This window comes from Wyeomyia smithii, chromosome 2 (genome assembly GCF_029784165.1).
Source record: "Wyeomyia smithii strain HCP4-BCI-WySm-NY-G18 chromosome 2, ASM2978416v1, whole genome shotgun sequence".
In the NCBI taxonomy this organism is placed as follows: Eukaryota; Metazoa; Arthropoda; class Insecta; order Diptera; family Culicidae; genus Wyeomyia; species Wyeomyia smithii.
This window is the reverse complement of record NC_073695.1, coordinates 8,997,434-9,015,983: the sequence shown is the minus strand read 5'-3', so window position 1 is coordinate 9,015,983 and position 18,550 is coordinate 8,997,434. Positions and strand designations below refer to the sequence as shown.

At 38.4% G+C, this 18,550-nt stretch overlaps 1 protein-coding gene across 2 annotated transcripts in view; it reads left to right on the top strand.

The window, feature by feature from the left end:
* Positions 1-832: 832 nt before the first annotated feature.
* The window catches only part of LOC129726053 (uncharacterized), a 47,690-nt gene continuing 29,972 nt past the window's right edge, over positions 833-18,550 (top strand). For both annotated transcript variants that reach the window (XM_055682619.1, XM_055682617.1), the window contains exon 1: positions 833-1,579. The gene's annotated coding sequence lies outside the window, so the exon portion shown is untranslated. The remainder of the gene's footprint in view (positions 1,580-18,550) is intronic.

Sequence of the window (18,550 nt, the reverse complement as noted above, 5' to 3'; positions counted from 1 at the left end):
TGTTCGATATTTAACCTTGATACAAGTGAATGTAGAATTATTTGAACATGGAGATGCCAGAAGCACCCTAGTGATGGGTTGGCTTACTTAAGTTTTATCAATCAGCGTCCGCCACGCTTGGCCGTGGGTAAAAAGTCACTGAAAATTTGTTCTATTTTTTGTAGGCACATTTGTATCGGAATACAGCAACCATTCAGGGACTCTCGTGCCCGCCTAATAGAGGTCAATGAGTTCGGAGCGAAGAAATCGATACTTTTGCCAGTTCACTCGGATTCGCAAGCAATGCATCGCGCTTCAGTTGATAACGACTCGTTTGTTGATAAATGGAATGCAAAATCGGTTCGGATCGACGAATTTCTATTGGCATTAACTCTCCTGTTGTCTCTCGCACATCCTACAGCATCCGTTCTATCGGCAAGAGAATGAAGAGCGCGAGTTGGAAAAGAGATTTCATTGGACATTTATCGAAGTCTCTAAATCTCTACTGGACCGCAAGGTAGTAAACTAGTATCTGGTTATTTTGAACAGTCGTTCTAGTATTGTCAAAATATTTGTATCTACTAATATTGAACAGTAATTACTGAACAGCTGAACAACTTGAAAACATGCACAACGCCGATCACCAAAAATCCCCAAACAGCCGCCTATTGCGAATCTGTCCCGCGGATTAGACTGCATCTTTCCGCCTCCCGTATTCAGCAACTAAAAAAATTGTCTAATCGCGCGCGCGCTCTCTCACTATCTCACTCGTTCTCTTTATCTCTCTCTCTTGTTTTCTTCGTGATTCGAAACGCGCGGTACATAAATAATATGGGTGCTATAATCTCTAGGCGAAATCGCACCATCCGGTCAGAGCGCCAACAAGAGTGCGACAGTGAGCAGCAGGGTGGCTTCTATTGCCCAGAATCGGGTCCTATCGCGAACGACCATCTCAGAGTAAGGATATCCTTCGCGCGATGCGGTTCGTTTAGTACGGCTCTCGTGCACTACTAAAGGTGGAAATCTTACCCTTCAAACTTTGCGAAGCAGGTAAGAGATCCTGCGACGCAGCAAATGGCACAAAGTGTGAAAGTGGAAAAAATGTGACGCATTGGCATTGGAAAAACGGAAAACAGCTGCATTGAACAGCGAGTGAAAGATTCTATCCTTATCGTAGTTCCTATCGCAGTGCACAAAGAAAATGCTGATGAAAATCAATTTCTTTTGGTGAAGAGTATTTGCTCGGACTGGTGTTCGCATCCCGGGAAGGAAGTGAGATTTTAAGGGATAGATGCCAAAACTTGGCAAGTGAAAAAAACGTTTAATGATCTGAGCAGTGCAAATGCGCAGCACTGCGAGTCACTACTCCACGAAGATGACAGTGAAAACGATTGTTTGATGGGTGAATTTCTCATTGCAAGTGTCACCTGTGTTGGCTACTACTGCTTAGTTACGCAGTTTTCCGGGCTCTAATCGCCATTCAAACACACATACACACACTCTCTCTCCCTCCCATACGAGCAGTGCCGGATGCTGGGCCGAACAAACCGTCTGACGCACGTGTAAAATTGAGCCTGAGAGGTGGAAAAGTGAGCGAAAGGTAGGCAAAACCGTTTTCTCTCCACTGCGAAACTGATTCTGATTCGGTTCTCCCACCCGTACACAACCAGAAAAAAGTGGATTTTATGTTTACAGACGCCAAACTTTTTTTTTCTCCTTTATACGAACGGCGTTATCGAGCACAGCATCTTGTCTGGTTGTTTTTGATTTCTGTCGGAGCATTTCAGCACACGATGCATGGCGATATCTATGACGAAGCCGTGCGGCATGTGAAATTGCTTTTTATTAGCAGCAATGTACTAATGATTCCGTTACTTACCCAGATTTGGCTGTTAACTCAAGAAATTATTATTTTGTGACACACTGAACTGAAGGAAGTGTTGAACATCATTGATTACAATACCCAGCTTGGTTTAGAAATGAGATATTTTTCGTAATCTAAATAAATTGAAGACTAGTCAACTATTCAACACCAAAAAAAAAATCCCAGCTCTTCTTCATTGACGTCTAAAACATTGAAACACATTCGGAGGCGACTTAGTTGATGAATCAAAAAATGTTTATAATGAAATAAGTTATTAAGCTTCTATTTTCGCAGTAAAACAGGTTCGTGTGATCGTGTGAAACTTCTGTTGATGACTAAAATTAGTCGTGTGATTCCAAAATAGACGGCCGCACAAGGTCAATGGTTGTTGTTATTAGTTTATTATTAGAACTTCCTCCACACTCACCTGCATAGCTATATGTTTGTTTTGAACAATTCACTAGGTATAATTCAAAATAAAATAGATATATATGTAAGTTTTGACCAGATTGGGGCTTTATTCACATGAAATGATGATAGAGCTAGAATAGACGCAGTTTAGCACAAATGCGATAACTTTTAGGATTCAAGAGACAAATAAATAATCCCCATAATCCCCAAACACTCAAAACGTGATTGGTTTACAACTTTTTGAAAATAATTTTATATAAGTTGATATTTATACCAGAATACATTATGCTGTAAAGGACTATCCATAATATTTTGCATTGATACCGGATTTAACTAATTATAACGATATGAATTTCGATAAAAGATATAATATGATAAGATAAGTGAATGATTTTCAATTTTATTGCTGGTAATTTATCTTTCTAATTGCCGAATTCACGCTCGATTTTATCACGCTAATTCGAAACGTTGTAATCAATTAACATTATGCTGCGTATCGTTTGATGTGCATCATACTAGAAAGCATTGTTGGTACTATTGCTTCTGCGGAAGCTAGATAAGAAAAATGGTTGAATGGTGTTTAGGTTCGTACTTATGTTACGTTGTACGTTTCTTGTTCAAAAAACGCTTTGAATCTGTACGTTATCAAGCGATTGAAAAAAAAAATCACAGGAGGGTTGTGTGCAAAGCCACGACCGCAAGGTTGAAGTAGAATACTTTTACAAGAAAGATAACCCGGCTGCTTGCGTGTCAGTCATTTTTCCTAGCAAATAAATGTTGACCGCTCATTGGCAGTATTGAAAATTCTGTGCAAATGAACTTGAAGTACTACTCAATTTCAGTTTGCACATATAAATACGACCTCACTGAACAGGAAAAGAACAAACTCCTTGCGGCACAAACAAGTTTCAACAGTCAGAGTATATGTACATGTGAATTCAAATTAAGATAATTAACTTTTGGCTATAGCTCAGAACGAGAAAACATTAAATCTTCAATTCATTTGTTTGGTTGTCCTAAAAAGGACAGTTTGTTGATGAATTTAAAATCGGATATGACGCTGATTGCATCTCTGTGTTACGCCGATAGCGGGAGTTATGGTGAATCTGCGTATGGCGAAGGCATCGTATTACCTGTTTTATTGAATGGGAGAAAGAGGAATGTTGTAAAATTTTGTAAACATTTAACTCAAACAATATTACCAAATCGTAGTCAGTTTAAGGCTGTTTGCACACTGAAAATCAGACAGCCAGTAGAAGTTTTGATTGCCCAAATTCAGAATACCGAACAGCCGTAAAGAGAGCTGTTTATTTACCTACGGCAAGTTTCTCGCCCCATCGCTCGCGTTCGCGTTCACTATGGCAGAGGCCGAAGTGTCTTTGTGAATGCTTTCTAACATGGCAGTTTGTTATTCAAAGTCGGTTATGCTGATCGCAGTCTTTGCGCTGCCCCTACACTGGGGGGTTTACTTAATAAAGTAAAAATAAGACAACTACAACAGAATTTGATTGCATCCCGCACAGAATGTCTGCTTGTGTTGATGCCAGAAAATTATTAACCTTCAATTATTTGTTTATTTGCTTTGACAAGGCTTGACTATTTTTAATAGTGCAATAGTGTGAATAATAAAATTACAATTATCTTCTAATCGCTGATCGCAACCGCAACCTTTGAGCTGCTCTAATAGTGGGGGAATTAAGATACACGGACAACATGCACTGTGGAAGCTATTCCACATTCAGTAAATTAGACGGATGCGACAGATTTAAATTGCTAGGATCCAAAACAAAATACTTGCTTGCGTTGTCAAAAATTATTAACTCTCAATGACTTGTTTATTTGCCTTGAAAAAGGCATATTGATTTTCAAAATTGGATTTCCTGATGGCAATCTTCATGCTGCCCCAACACGGGGGGAATAATGGCAGTCTGGCGACACACGCTGAAAAGAACCGCGTTGCTCCTGAGACGTGGTGACCAACCACAGGGCTAGTGCTGCTGCTAAGGAAGGGCGACTGCTGTTGTCGCTGTCTGGAACTATTATGTGCGGCTTCGGCTGAAACAGGCTCTTATATAGGCCAAATAGCATGTTTTCAATTGCAATGTATATGATTCTGTCGACCGTGCTTGGGAAGCAATCATATAACGACCAGTCAGAGGTCGAAATTTTCGTTTTGACAAGGCTTGACTATTTTCAATAATACAATAGTGTGAATAATAAAATTACAATTATCTTATTTTGGGAAGAATCTTAGAAGATTTTCCAATCTATTGCTGCAAGAACAAAGGAAATCCATCGGATACTAACCGATTTATTAGCATTTGAAATTGGACATATTTTTCACTTTTTTCGGTTTTAGATTTTCATTTCACATCCCTATGTAGCCGAACTTCCTGAGAGAAGTATTCTACTTCAAAACTTTTCATCTACCGCTAGACCTGTTCGTCGATTATATCATCGGCGGTGGTTGTGTAGAGAGCATTTTTGCCCCGGCGTGACACCGTTAGTTTTTAATGGTGGTGGCGTGTTTCGACGGGGTACAAATTAACACTTCTGAAATATTGCAGAATCCGTTGTCGCATTACTGATGCATATACGGATTGGAATTTTTGTTACGTAAAAATTAAAAAAACCCACGTCTTAAAATTCGAAATTTCCGTGGAAATGGAACAGGTAATTTCAAATGCTAGTTCCTTCTTCGAGTCATACCAGCGCTGCACAAAACCGAAGAATGTAGTATCTGCTTTCTAGAGACCGAGTTTTCCTCCGTATTTCGTCAAAAATATCGAAAGGCACTTTTTCTTAGTGAGGTGGGTTTTTGATCAGGATTCACTTTGATAAGTGATATGACCATGATTAAATTGGACTAATGTAACAATATAGATTGAATAATCGCCTTCCATAACTGAAATTTTCAAACTTTTAACGTAAAACATGCAAGAAATGATAAGTTGCAATAAACATATGGAAAGTGTCTGTTATGTTGTGCTAAAATAAAATTAATGAACTAGTATGACTAGTAGTCATGACATGACAATAATAGTTGTTGTGCTGCTTCCTGCGGCTGAAATGAGTTAATTAAAATAAATTATTAACGCATTATCACAAAAGGTGAATTAAGATATATAAAAACAAACCGTAAAATACACCTCTCGTTTACTTAAGCCAAACGAGCGTCGCGATTGACATATAAAAATCACCCGATGCTTATGGGAAACATAACTGCATGCTCGCCCAATACGTGGTCGCACCCCTCTACAAACGTTTACTGGGTACGTTACCTAGAAGGTCACGTCTTGTTTCCCCAATTCCCTCGTGGTGCTGGATCAACCGGGTGGCTGGAATTCAATCGCTCACTTTCGCCGCTGTTCTGGTTCACTGCTTAGTGGTAATTTCGGGGAGCGGCTGCTACTTTCGGGGTAGGCTACGGTAGCTGCTGCTTCTAACCGTATACTACCATGTGTACCCTTCGTTCCCGTATTGGGAGATGCTGACCACCCGTGGGTTGTGATTCTTTCCCGTGAAAACTCCGGGCAATTGTTCAATGAATGGTAAGACAACCGTTCTTCTCCTGGCACGTCGTGCGAGCCTATACCAAATTTGTCTATGTGAAAGGAAAGGGAAATGACTGGGCTAATGACACTTTCGCTATGCTGAAACTCGCAATTTTCTGATAGGAAACAAGATTTATCTGATTGCCGTGTTTTATTACAATTTTAACTATTTTTGTACTTCGCTATTTGCTTGATAAGAATAAAGTGATCGATCCCTTTTGCACCTATACTTGATTCAGCCCCATCTCAAGCCAAATTCCCTTTTTCTTCTTTTGATTTTCATTAGTCTTCATTTCTTCATCCCCTTTTTTAGGTAGATCTAGTAAGGTCAATTTTTAATTTGACTGTTAATTGCCGATCATTTTAATCAACCTATATTTCTATTCTCGTAATACTATTTATTTATTCATCTCTATCTTATAACCTAGATGTTTGATGCTGTATTATTTTTAGTGAATATTTCACTTAAGGTGATTATTCTAATAATTCCAATTCCCCCGATTTATGGAAAGGATTTCAAGATGCTTCATCACGATCTCTAGTATGCCGTGATCTCTCTCTTCTACGGCTCTGCACGATCTTAGCATGTTTAATTGGAACGAAGCACTCAAACTGTAACAAATTTATCATCCCATAAAGAATTCCAAACAGATCATCCACACACTCACACATCTACTCCTTCACCAAAGCTCAAAGCCAAGCATAATCGATAAAACTAGGGAAAAAGTCGTCGGTCCAACGAGAAGCGACAATTCACGGTTTTAGGGAAATAAAACCAACTCCACACGGCTACCTATATTTGCCATAGCGTATAGAGGAAATGACACTTATCTCTTCTAGCAAACGCTTCAAGAATGTACACTAGAAAAATCCAGATATTGCAATCCACACTGCGATATCGGCTCCTACATGATTTTTATTTGTGGGTATGAAGTATGAAATTAAAAGACTAACTTGTCTTACTAAATCCATTAACAATTGAAAAGGATGAAGAAAGAATTTGACTGAATAATATTTTTTTTTTATTCTCGCTTATTTTCCGTCGGTCTAGTTCCGCCACTGTTGTGGCCAATCACCGACGCCCGGGGAGGCGACTCCACACCCAGGACCCTAACTCACGACCCGTTTATTAACGGACCGGCGCCAACGGCTTTACTTCCTCATGCGATGGAAGGCGTGATCCCAGAGATTTTTCGCCTCAGAAAATCTCCCGGTGTCAGCTAGGGTTGAATCTAGACCAGTTGGGTTGGTTGTGAGTGGATCACGCCACCTCACAACCATCGACACCTATGTCGGCGGTGCGATTCGAACCCAGGCGTCGAGCGTGGTTGGTGGAGACGTTACCAACCACACTAGGCCCCCGCTCTCAGAATAATATTTAACGGACTGTTTCTCTTTCGTATAGGAAAAAAGTGGAATGGAAATAATGTTAATCAAAAAAATTAAATTTGCATTTCTGATCATAGGCGTAGCCAGGGGGGGGCAGGGGGGGCCGTTTGCCCCTCCCTAATCGCTGGCATTGGTGCAGAATTTTTTTTTTCAATAACTCTAATAACGTTTGCGCTAAAAAAAATGGACAAAAATTGCCAATTTTTCATGGGTTCACCTTTACACACACTGACGAAACTACGCATGCAGCATCAATCATATTAACCGATGAGTCATCATAAAAAAATGATTTGCCTGTTTAAATAACGGTACCCACGTCGCGTCGCAAACAAACATCGTGCGGCAGTTCGTGGACACAGGATACGCCCGTTCCGGCATCTACAACATCTTGACACTATTGGACAACAATCAGAGCATTGAAAATAAGCCCAGTTCCGGACAGCCGATGACCCTGAGCGACAAGAAGCTCCAAAGAATGCTGAAGAGGAAGACCGAGGGAAAAGTGGCTACATCGCTGCGAGCGTTTGGCCATACATGTTAGGAAGCAGTCCCGTTCACTAGTCTCGGAGCTGCAAGCAATGACGCAGCGGCAGCGCCTGAATAAGATGGTCAAACCGATTTTCCCGGCAATTCACGACGTGGCGGTGGTGATAGACGACGAGACCTGTCTCGCTCTGGATGGCAACGACTGGTAGGGCACTTTGTATTTTACTTCCCACACGAAAGAAGTAAGCATTAAGGTGAAATTTCTTTTACACACCAAGTTCCCCAAGACGGCGCTGCTGTGGCTGACAATCAGCGTGAAGGGGATGTCAAAGCTGCTCTTCTTTTGCTCCGGACTGGCCGAGAACGGTCGAAGACACGGTTTTTTGACCGGATCTGGAGACGGCTCACTATTCGAGGCGATCATTTGAGGAGATGGAACGGCTAAATGTCGATGTGGTTCCCAAGTTGGTGAACCCGCCCAACGTCCCCAAGTTGCGTTTCGTCGAAAATTTCTGGCAAGCCTGAAGCGTAAGATCTACTCCAACAATTTTGTCGCGAAATTCGAGGAGGAATTGATAAATGAAATGAAAAAAGAATTCAAAAACATGCCTACACGCATGTTTTTATCCGCCATGGCGTACGTTCCGGTTAACTGCCGAAATTCCGCACGCAAGATCGTAGATTTTTTTCTGCACGTTAGCTCGCATAATTACCTTCCATAGGAAATTAATCAAACCTAATTGTCTGTCTTAGTTATTTTTTTACCACCATCCGAAAAAAATCCATTTTTTTAACGCATACGTTAGCACGAAACGACATTTTTAGCCCATTGAATCATCTGTGTAAAATATCAGCCAGATCAGAAATAATTGATTGAAATGCTTGCCCTATGTTGCGTGGAATTGCACAGGTTTTTCAGTTGATCCACTAAGGACATTGCAGCGGCAAAAGTACCGAGCAAACCCACCTGCATCAACTAGCTTAGTATTGGAATCGAGCATTGACAATTCCTTACCTTAATTCTCTAATAATCTCACAGGAAACACGGTTCATGGAAGATAGTGCACTTGCCTACGCGTTGTCCTCGCTGCATCCTGCTAACGTAATACGCATGTCGTTAGAAGCGTTAATGTGCAAAACCGGAGCTTTCGTTTTTTTATGACGTTAACAATTTTGTTGGAGAGGTGGAAGTCTGATATCAACATTGCAACAGCATGAGAGCAGGCGGTGAGAATTAGGAAGAACGGGATCTTATAGACTTGCTTGCTGAAGCCCGTTCGTTCTTACCTGTGACTGAGAAAGCATTTAAAATTGAACTTGCTTCACCATGTAAAACAAGCTCGATTGAGCTCTCGTTCAGCTCATTACGTCGGGTGTAAACCTGGCTGAGGTCAACAATGGTTGAGTGCTCTCTGCTTGCTGAGTGTTCATCGGCAGATGGTTAACAACAATCGTAGAAAATTTACTGAATTAGCGCTGGAGCGATTTGCGGAGGATAAAAGGAAGATGTTTTTTAGTTAACGACGTTGTTATTGTTATCTTTCTACGGTAGATTTAGTGTTAATTAAATTACAGTTTAGTTTAATTTAGTGTTAGTCTAGTCTAGTCTACACTAACACAGCCAGTACTTGAAAACTTTTACCACTGACCAATAACGACGCCGGCCACGACCAAAAGGCGGTACCACTACCAAAAGGCGGGATGGTGATACTCGTTTTGTTAAGAGACCGCGAGTACCACTGCATCTCTACGAGTGTTACAGGATAGGAATTGTTTTAATAAGGTACAGCTCTGGTAACTTTATGATAACTGATGCATATTACGCGAAATACAAATATGAAAGTTCAGAAGCCTATTGCGCGATCAAAACCGTTATTTGTTGTAGTGTGATGGGGTGAGACAAATTCAGGAATTGCCATTGTAGGCAATGGGGAACGCGAACGTATGCTGAATCTGAATCCGTTGTTTAAATATATGTATAAGCAAACCGATGAATTTTTATCGAGTTAGTTTGATTTGTACTTTTAATAAGTTCTACCAAGAACGCGATACAGATCTGCAGAAATCCACCTGCCGTACGGCATTAATATTAAACATAATTATAGAAAAACACTAAGCTAGGAAAAGAACGCTCTCACCATCTACAATTCGATCCAGATCCTATTCAGTCAATCCTTATTTTGTGTCCTTAATCGATCATACTCATCTATCGAGTATCACTCAGCTTGGATAAATTAAAGAGAAAAATTCTTAGGACATTCGTTGGCTCCTGTAGCGAAAACTTCTCCTAATGGCGGTTTCGATTACTACCTAAGTTTAAAGAGGCATTTTAATCCGCTTGATCTTCATGCACTTTGACTAATACTGCGACCTGCGTGTTGACTAATATCGGCTGTTTCTTCAAACACGGAAGGCAACGTTGGCGGTTTTCGGTGAAAACTAACTTCAAATAACACTGTTTCAACCAAAAACAATAAATAAAAAATATTTAGCGAGAAAATTGTGACGCAGTAGAAAAATTGCCGTCCGCGTTCGTGCTTTACTTCGATCTCCACAGTTTAGTTTATTTTAGTGTTAGTAAAAAAATTAAATTTTTTACTTCTAAAATTTTGAAGCACTTAACCCCCCCCCCCCCCCCTGTTCGAAATTCTGGCTACGCCCATGTTTCCGATATCAAGTTCAAAAAAACTTTTTATGCATAATTCTGAAAATTATATTTGGGAATTTTAATTATTCCTTAAAGCAGTTTTTCTGTCTTTTGATATTTCCATTCTTCGTAAACCACCTTGTTTTTGTTGATCTGGTTTATAATTTTACAATTTAAGCAACTACAGGAAATATTTCTCAGTAAATTTATATAAAAAGCTTTGTTATTCATACTGGCGAAATTTTCTCCGATTTTTATTTGCAATTTAATTCTACCATAAAAATTGTTGATGATCTCTTGTTCACATTAAAATTTTGCTGAAATACTAACAATACTTTTCAGCGCATTCGTAATTCAAAACAGAATCAAGCAGCAAAAGTGAGCGGAAGAGAAAGCTTGCAAAAAAATGGAACTTAGGCGTCGTGCACAAATCACGTAACGATAAAAATTTAGATTTCAGACCTTTTCCCCCTCCTACCTATGTAACAATGAGTGACGTTCGATATGACCCCCCCCCCTCCTAAAATTCCGTAACGCTGATCAACCTGACCCCCCCATAATTTTGAGCAAACATCACAGTTACGTAACTGTCTCAACTACTCCCTTTCCCCCTATGTGACAATAAGTAACGCAGATTCAACTCCCCTTTCCCACTTGCATGCGTTACCTAATTTGTGAACAACGTCTTATTTTTCTGCTTCATAACCGCAAGGTTACAGAGTCCACTTTGTGTCAGTCGTGGATTTCAATCTTTATCTCACGCTTCCTATTGACATTTCCGTCACGCTAAATTCTTTAATTGACTTCTTCTTGACAAAAAAAGTCTTTTTACGGTGAAACTGAACAGAAAGCAGGTTTTTTATTCTCCTCAATATGTGGAAAGAGCAGAAGCAGAGTGAATATTCACCGCTCACTTCTAACCCAGCACGAGTGTTGCGTGTTGCAATTTTTTTCACCATACTTTTCCCTTTTGCTTTGTGCCGTGTCTCTACTGATCGCAGAGAAGTTTATACACATGCTGCTCACGCCGCAGCTGAGCGAAACAAGAGTGGTGAATCTCTCTAGTGAAAATACACAAAAGTACACCGCGGCGTGCACTGCTGAGATAAATTCGATAGCATTCGAAAGGTAAATATGCGTGACGGGCCTCAGGATTTTTTTTTTCGTTTTGAGATGCAAAGTAAACAACGCAATCTACTTTCCTACCTAGATGCTCCCCTTTTTTATGTATGCTGAAGAGACACACAATAACTGCAGTGAAGTCTGTTATGTAATTATTGGGCGTAATGTCCTTTCGAATGAGAAAGCCAACATGAGTTCATTATATCTCTGAGGAGAAATTTCAGGTTCCACCGCGGTGTTTTTTCCTTACTCCTCAGATACATATGATTCACTGCTCTCTTCAAGCAAGTTGTTTTTGCAGTGCAAGATACGCTAGTGATTCTCTGAAGAGAAACGACAAGCCTGCCAGAGAAACACATAGTTGAAACCTGTCCAGCAAACCATAATTGATGATTATATTGGCAGGAGGAGCAAGGCTCGATGTAGTACCTCGTAATACTGTAACCACCATTTCGACTACTCAACTGATGCCCGATTCAAATCTTCGTTCATTCCAAAGAAGTATAGTGCGAATATGGACGCTCTAGTTTGGATAAGTCACTGAAAATCTCAAAACTGACTGTTTGCGATTTTAACATAATGCTTCACAATGCAAACTGATCATAGTTGAATCCCAGCCGGCACATGTGAGAGTTTTCTGAGGTAAATATCTTCATAAGAGAATGAACTTGGTTCCGCCGATAAGTTGATCAATAAGTCGTTCATTATTTGGGTCTTGGGTTCGAGTCTCTTAGTGTTTATGGTGACCACTATATTTGAAACAATGGAAAATTAACAAGAATTAAGAGACATTCATTCACATTTAGTATCGCTGTGAGAAAGTTAACTTGGCAAATATTTTGTGGCAACAAGTACTCAAATTTTCTATGACGTAAGCGTTGGGCTAGTTAGCCTTCGACGTTACTGTACTGTCATCATCAAGCGTTTTGGTGATATCAGCACTTTTGTTTCTAACAGAAACAATAAATAATCCAAACGGTCCAAAGAGAATAATCTGTCGAAAGCTCGAGTTGGTTTTTTTATAAACATTAACATAAAAAAACAGCGAAAATTACTAAACGAAAAAATGCAATCATAAAGGCATCTTTGTGGTGGTCTTCAAAAGGCAGGAAAACTTTAAAATATCTGGCATCAGGTATTATCATTTACAACTTTTTTGCGTTGTATATTGCAGGATGACTAGTTCTTTGTTGGGAGTATTTCAAAGAGTGAGAGAGGGCCACATTTTATGAAAAAAAAATTCTTCACAAATGTCCTAATGATAACCTACTCCGAGTTATTAATTTTTTGAATTTCTTGGATACTTTTCCATAAATTGGATCTATCTTCATGAGTATACTTGGACCACTTACAATGATTCTATTGATGTCATTTGAAAACTGAGAAAATTTTCTACTAGATACAGCTTTGATATGTCTAAATAAATATTGAAATTAACATCTTGGAAGAAAATATGTCCTAAATTAATACTGTTTTGACGTATTTGGATGATTTCTCACAAAAAAATGTGGTTTGTATTGTTGTTTTTCAGCTCAAATTGAATTTTCCGAGAACTAAAGGAAATAGAGAGTAGATGTTGAGGAATGGATATCCAAGACACTTAAAAATTGAATCCCTCCAAAGAGATTAACGTTTTCTTTCCTGTGTGGACTCATCACTGCGACCAGAGACATTTGATCTATTGTGTTATTGTCCAGCTGTTTTCTATATTCCGCACCTCATATTATTCGCAGTATCAATATTGCAGAATGTATGTTATACGCTTATCATTCATATTCGTGCTTGTATGTGAGTTTCACCCTTTTGTTTCGAGCTAACTACTCTACTATAACGAGCCTCTTTCCATCCTGCCAATATCGCCTAAACACAATTCCCCGAAGAGAACTATCATATGTTACCTACGCCAGTTTTCTTATAATAGGGACTTATTTTTGTTAGGGGAAGAGTCAATATGGGTAGGTATACGATTTTTGCGGTTATGCAGTTCCCAAATTAACGTTAGGGCATTTGAGTAAAATATTTCCAGCCACTGACATAATCCCAACAAGGAACTAACTATCCTGTTTATACACTACACATATGGGGTTCTTCTTTGATCTCAGCACCTATATTGATCTCATCGCTCTTATATGTCGTATTGACCATCAAATTTTATTATTTTTGTCCAAAGTAAAACTTAAAATATGATCACCTGTCACTTTGGAAATTTAGTAAACAAATTTAGTTGACAATTGAGAACGATGAGATTTTTTTTTTATTCTCGCTTATTTTCCGTCGGTCTAGTTCCGCCACTGTTGTGGCCAATCACCGACGCCCAGGGAGGCGACTCCACACCCAGGACCCTAACTCACGACCCGTTTAATAACGGACCGGCGCCAACGGCTTTACTTCCTCATGCGATGGAAGGCGTGATCCCAGAGGTTTTTCGCCTCAGAAAATCTCCCGGTGTCGGCTAGGATTGAATCTAGACCAGTTGGGTGGGTTGTGAGTGGATCACGCCACCTCACAACCATCGACACCTATGTCGGCGGTGGAATTCGAACCCAGGCGTCGAGCGTGGTTGGCGGAGACGTTACCAACCACACTAGGCCCCGCTCAGGAGAACGATGAGATGAATATGAGTGTTGATATAAATAAAGAAGCAGTTCTCCTACATGACTTCACAATAGAGCTTCAACCCACATTTAGAAAATCTATAACGAGCGTCTTAGCAGAGTGATTGAGAAATCAAAGAAATAGTTATCGGTTTCCGTTATACTCTACTAAAGTTTTTGGAAATAAATATTGAAATTCAGTCCGCAAATATATATTTCGACTGTGACGTACAGTCTTCCTCAGTGCTTATGTGGACTGGTAAAGAGCAAAGCGTAAATCCTGTTTTTTATTTGTAGTAGGTAAAAATGAAAATTTTAAGAAAGGAAATAGATTTGTGGTCTATTTCCTTTCTTAAAATTTTCATTTTTACCTACTACAAATAAAAAACAGGATTTACGCTTTGCTCTTTACCAGTCCACATAAGCACTGAGGAAGACTGTACGTCACAGTCGAAATATATATTTGCGGACTGAATTTCAATATTTATTTCCAAAAAATTTAGTAGAGTATAACGGAAACCGATAACTATTTCTTTGATTTCTCAATCACTCTGCTAAGACGCTCGTTATAGATTTTCTAAATTTGACAATGGCATCCGACCAAATGAGCCAAATAGGTTTTTAAAGTTAAAAAAGAGCATTGCGGGTATCCACAAATCTATTTCCTTTCTTAAAATTTTCATTTTTACCTAGGGTAAATGACCCAATAGTGGTGGAGCTAAGCACAAGTTATGCATGTTTAGCCATGTTTTGGCTAAGATAAACGAGTCTAGCTGGTACTTTTCATTATTTTCTGTTGAAATAGGCTCTACTTGATAGTATTGCATCTTAAAATTGACTTTAAACACGTTTTGAGGCTTGAAATTAACAAATATATGCTGTACGCTTTTGCTCCAATAGTTGCGGTAGAGTTCCTATAGTTGCGAATGCGTGTTCCTATAGTTGCGGTATATAAAACATTCGTGTTTGCTTGGTTAAATGAAGGTTTTCAACTCGCTTGAAGTGGTTTTTAATTGTTTTAGTATTTATCATGTTGTTTTTAATCGGTTGACTAGTAAGTTGGCAAGTGAATACAAAAATGCACGAAGTTAACCAAGAGACGGATTATGCACCAACTTGATCAGATTTTGGCAGAGTTCAGTGAGAGTTTGTGGGTATGTAGGTTTTATTAAACTAAACAATTTTGCATGCTTTTTATAACATTTCTCTAGACCAACATTTAAAAAGGGCTGAAGTTTTTGAGCAGTTTTTTTATAAACCAACGTATCTGGATATTGAATGATATTTAAAAAAGTTTTTTTTTTTATTCTTTATTAGAGTGGCTTTCAGCCACAGGCTGGTTCGCCACCAATATTGAAAAAAGTTGTAAAGGAATGACTTTTGGAAAATTGCTTGAAATTTCATATAAAGATATTGGAAAATTGAATTTGAGATCCTACATGCATGAAAAATAAAAAGTGATTTAAATTTTGATTTTTTAGATAGTCAATTTACCTAAATCTTTTTTTGAACGATTTAAAAAGTTTTTCTAACAAAAATTCAGTCATGTTTATGGAACATTTTCAACGTAAAACAATGTTGGACATAAAAAAGACTAATAGCGCTCATTTTGAAATGCTTAGAAGAATTTTAGGCGACTAAAGTGTTTGTCTATAAACCTTGGTTTTTGGAAATCTGAAATAACAGTTCCCATATCAACTCACTTTTTTTTGAAATCTTTTGTTTTTTTTTGTTCAAGTAAAACTTTAGACACTTTCCTAAACGTCTCTTTCTCTTGTGTTTCTCTTGAAAAAAGTTAGAGTCTATTACCTCTGCTTCGTACCATGTCTGCGCCTACATTTTTTACGTTAGTGTTTACTAAAAGAGCCATCTAGTTTCTGACTGTTTCACACCAACATACTGCGAAAGGCTCGTCAAAAGAATTACAAGACCATAAGCAGTGAGTAATCATCGATTAAGAGGTCAGTGCGTCTTGAACTGTCCTACAGATCAGACGTTTTTTTGGTTGCTTGTGGACTGGTCTTTGACTGCCTATAGCTTCAAAGTTTGTGTTTTGTCAGTGTGTCTTTTAAAGATTACCTGAAAGTTATTTCCCATCAGTCTTTCTCAAGACTACCTACTTTTGAATTTAACATTTAATTTAACTTTTTCGTATCACCTGAAATGGCTGGACGAAAAAAGAAACCTCGCATCGCTGCGGGGAGGAAAAGAGAGGCATCTCTTTCTGACACATCGAGTGTCTGTAGTGACAAGGAACTTTCAACGTTTGTTTCTGACGTTAAAGTTACCTATCAAATTGGCCGTAGAGGTGAATGCCGCTTATTAGCCGACTTAGTAAAGGGTCGTGATCGTCTTGTTCAGTATTTAACTGACAAGATGTACAAATTTTTTACATATGACACCAAGAACGCCAAGCCGTTCAAGGTTGTCTTGAAAGGTCTCACCAACGATCAAACCGTTGGTGAGATCAAACTTACTTTAACAGAATTACTTGGCATAGCCCCTACCCAAGTAATTCTAATGAAACAAAAATCACGAGGCGAAAACAGTCAGAGAACTGGAATTTCCCTTGTTAATTATTTAATTCATTTTAACCGCAATGAGGTTAACAACTTAAAATTTTTTGAAAAAGCACATGCTTTGTATAATGTGCGTGTAAAGTGGGAAATTTATAGGAAGTATGGCGGAGGTGAAAAGCATATCACCCAATGCCGTACTTGCCAACGTTATGGCCATGGTTCCAAATTCTGTAACATGGACCAAAAATGTCTTAATTGTGGAGACTCTTCTCACAAAAAGGACACATATCCTGTGAAAGAGAGTAAAAATTTTCGCTGTGCGAATTGTAACGGCAACCATATGTCAAATTTTTATCAATGCCCAGTCCGTTTAGCAATTGTTAAGGCAAGGCAAGGTAAACAAAATTCAATTTCTCAATTAAAACCAACTTCAAAACAAAATTCTCCAAGCGTACCAGTGACGCATAGTTTACCTACTCCTTTGCATACCCGTTTAACTTATGCACAGGTTACAGGTAGTTCGAACATTATACCGCCTAGTGTTGGTAGTTCGAAAATGACCGTTAATATGGGTAAGCAAAACAGGCTAGAAAATAATTGTACACCTATCACTCCAGCTAATATTGCTGCCGAAAATATTTTTTCTAATGTCAACTGCCTGGGGCCTATTACGGCAGGTAAACTTTCTTTTTTGCAACAGGCAATGTTCGATCTTATGAACGCCATGTTGCAGGCAAAATCAATGTTTGAAGCCATTCAAATAGGCACAAATTTTACTATTAAAATTGTTTCTAATTTAAAATTTAGCAATGATTTTAAATAAAACAATTAAAATATTAAATTGGAATGCTCGCTCATTGAAGGCCAATGAGAATGAGCTTTTTAACTTTTTAACAGTAAATAATGTGCATATTGCAATTATTACTGAAACATTTTTGAAACCTAACATAAAATTAAAATATGATCCCAATTACGTGGTTCATAGATATGATAGGATTCAGGGTTCCGGCGGTGGAGTTGCAATTGTTATTCATCGCCGAATCAAACATCGTGCTCTTCCCCATCTTGAGACGAAAGTTATTGAAACTTTGGGAATTGAAGTTCAAACTGAACTTGGCATTTTATTTATTGCCGCAGCATATTTACCATTTCAATGCACACGCGAGCTCAAAAATTATTTTAAAGGTGATTTACAAAAACTCACCAGAAATCGTTCGAAATTTTTCATAATCGGCGATTTTAACGCTAAACATCGTTCATGGAATAATTCTCAAAGTAATTCCAATGGCAAAATTTTATTCAACGATTGTTCTTCAGGATACTATTCTATTTTGTCTCCGAATAGTCCTACATGCTTTTCTTCTGTAAGAAACCCTTCAACAATTGATTTGGTGCTTACAGATCAAAGTCATGTATGTAGTGATTTGATCACACATGCTGACTTTGATTCTGATCATCTTCCAATAACTTTTTCCTTATCACATAAATCAGTTTTAAACCCTATGAGCTCTGTTTTTAATTATAACAAGGCTAATTGGGAAAGATACAAAACTCATATTGAGAGAAATTTCAATAATGAGCTTGATTTGCAAAACGAAGTGAATATTGATTCCGCTTTGGAAGCATAAAAATGTGCAATTGTTGATGCCAGGAATTATTCTGTTCCAAAGGCTCAAATGAAATTTGATTCACCAATAATTGACGAAAATCTTCAACTTCTAATTCGTTTGAAAAATGTCCGCAGACGTCAATATCAACGTTCTCGTGACCCTGTTTTTAAAACTATTTATAAAGATTTACAAAAAGAGATTAAACATAGATTTACTCTTCTGAGAAATCAAAATTTTGAGACTAAAGTTGAAAAATTGAAACCATATTCAAAACCATTTTGGAAGCTGTCGAAGATTCTTAAGAAACCTTCAAAGCCTATTCCAGTTTTAAAAGATGGTGAACGTTTTCTTGTATCCAATGAACAAAAGGCTCAA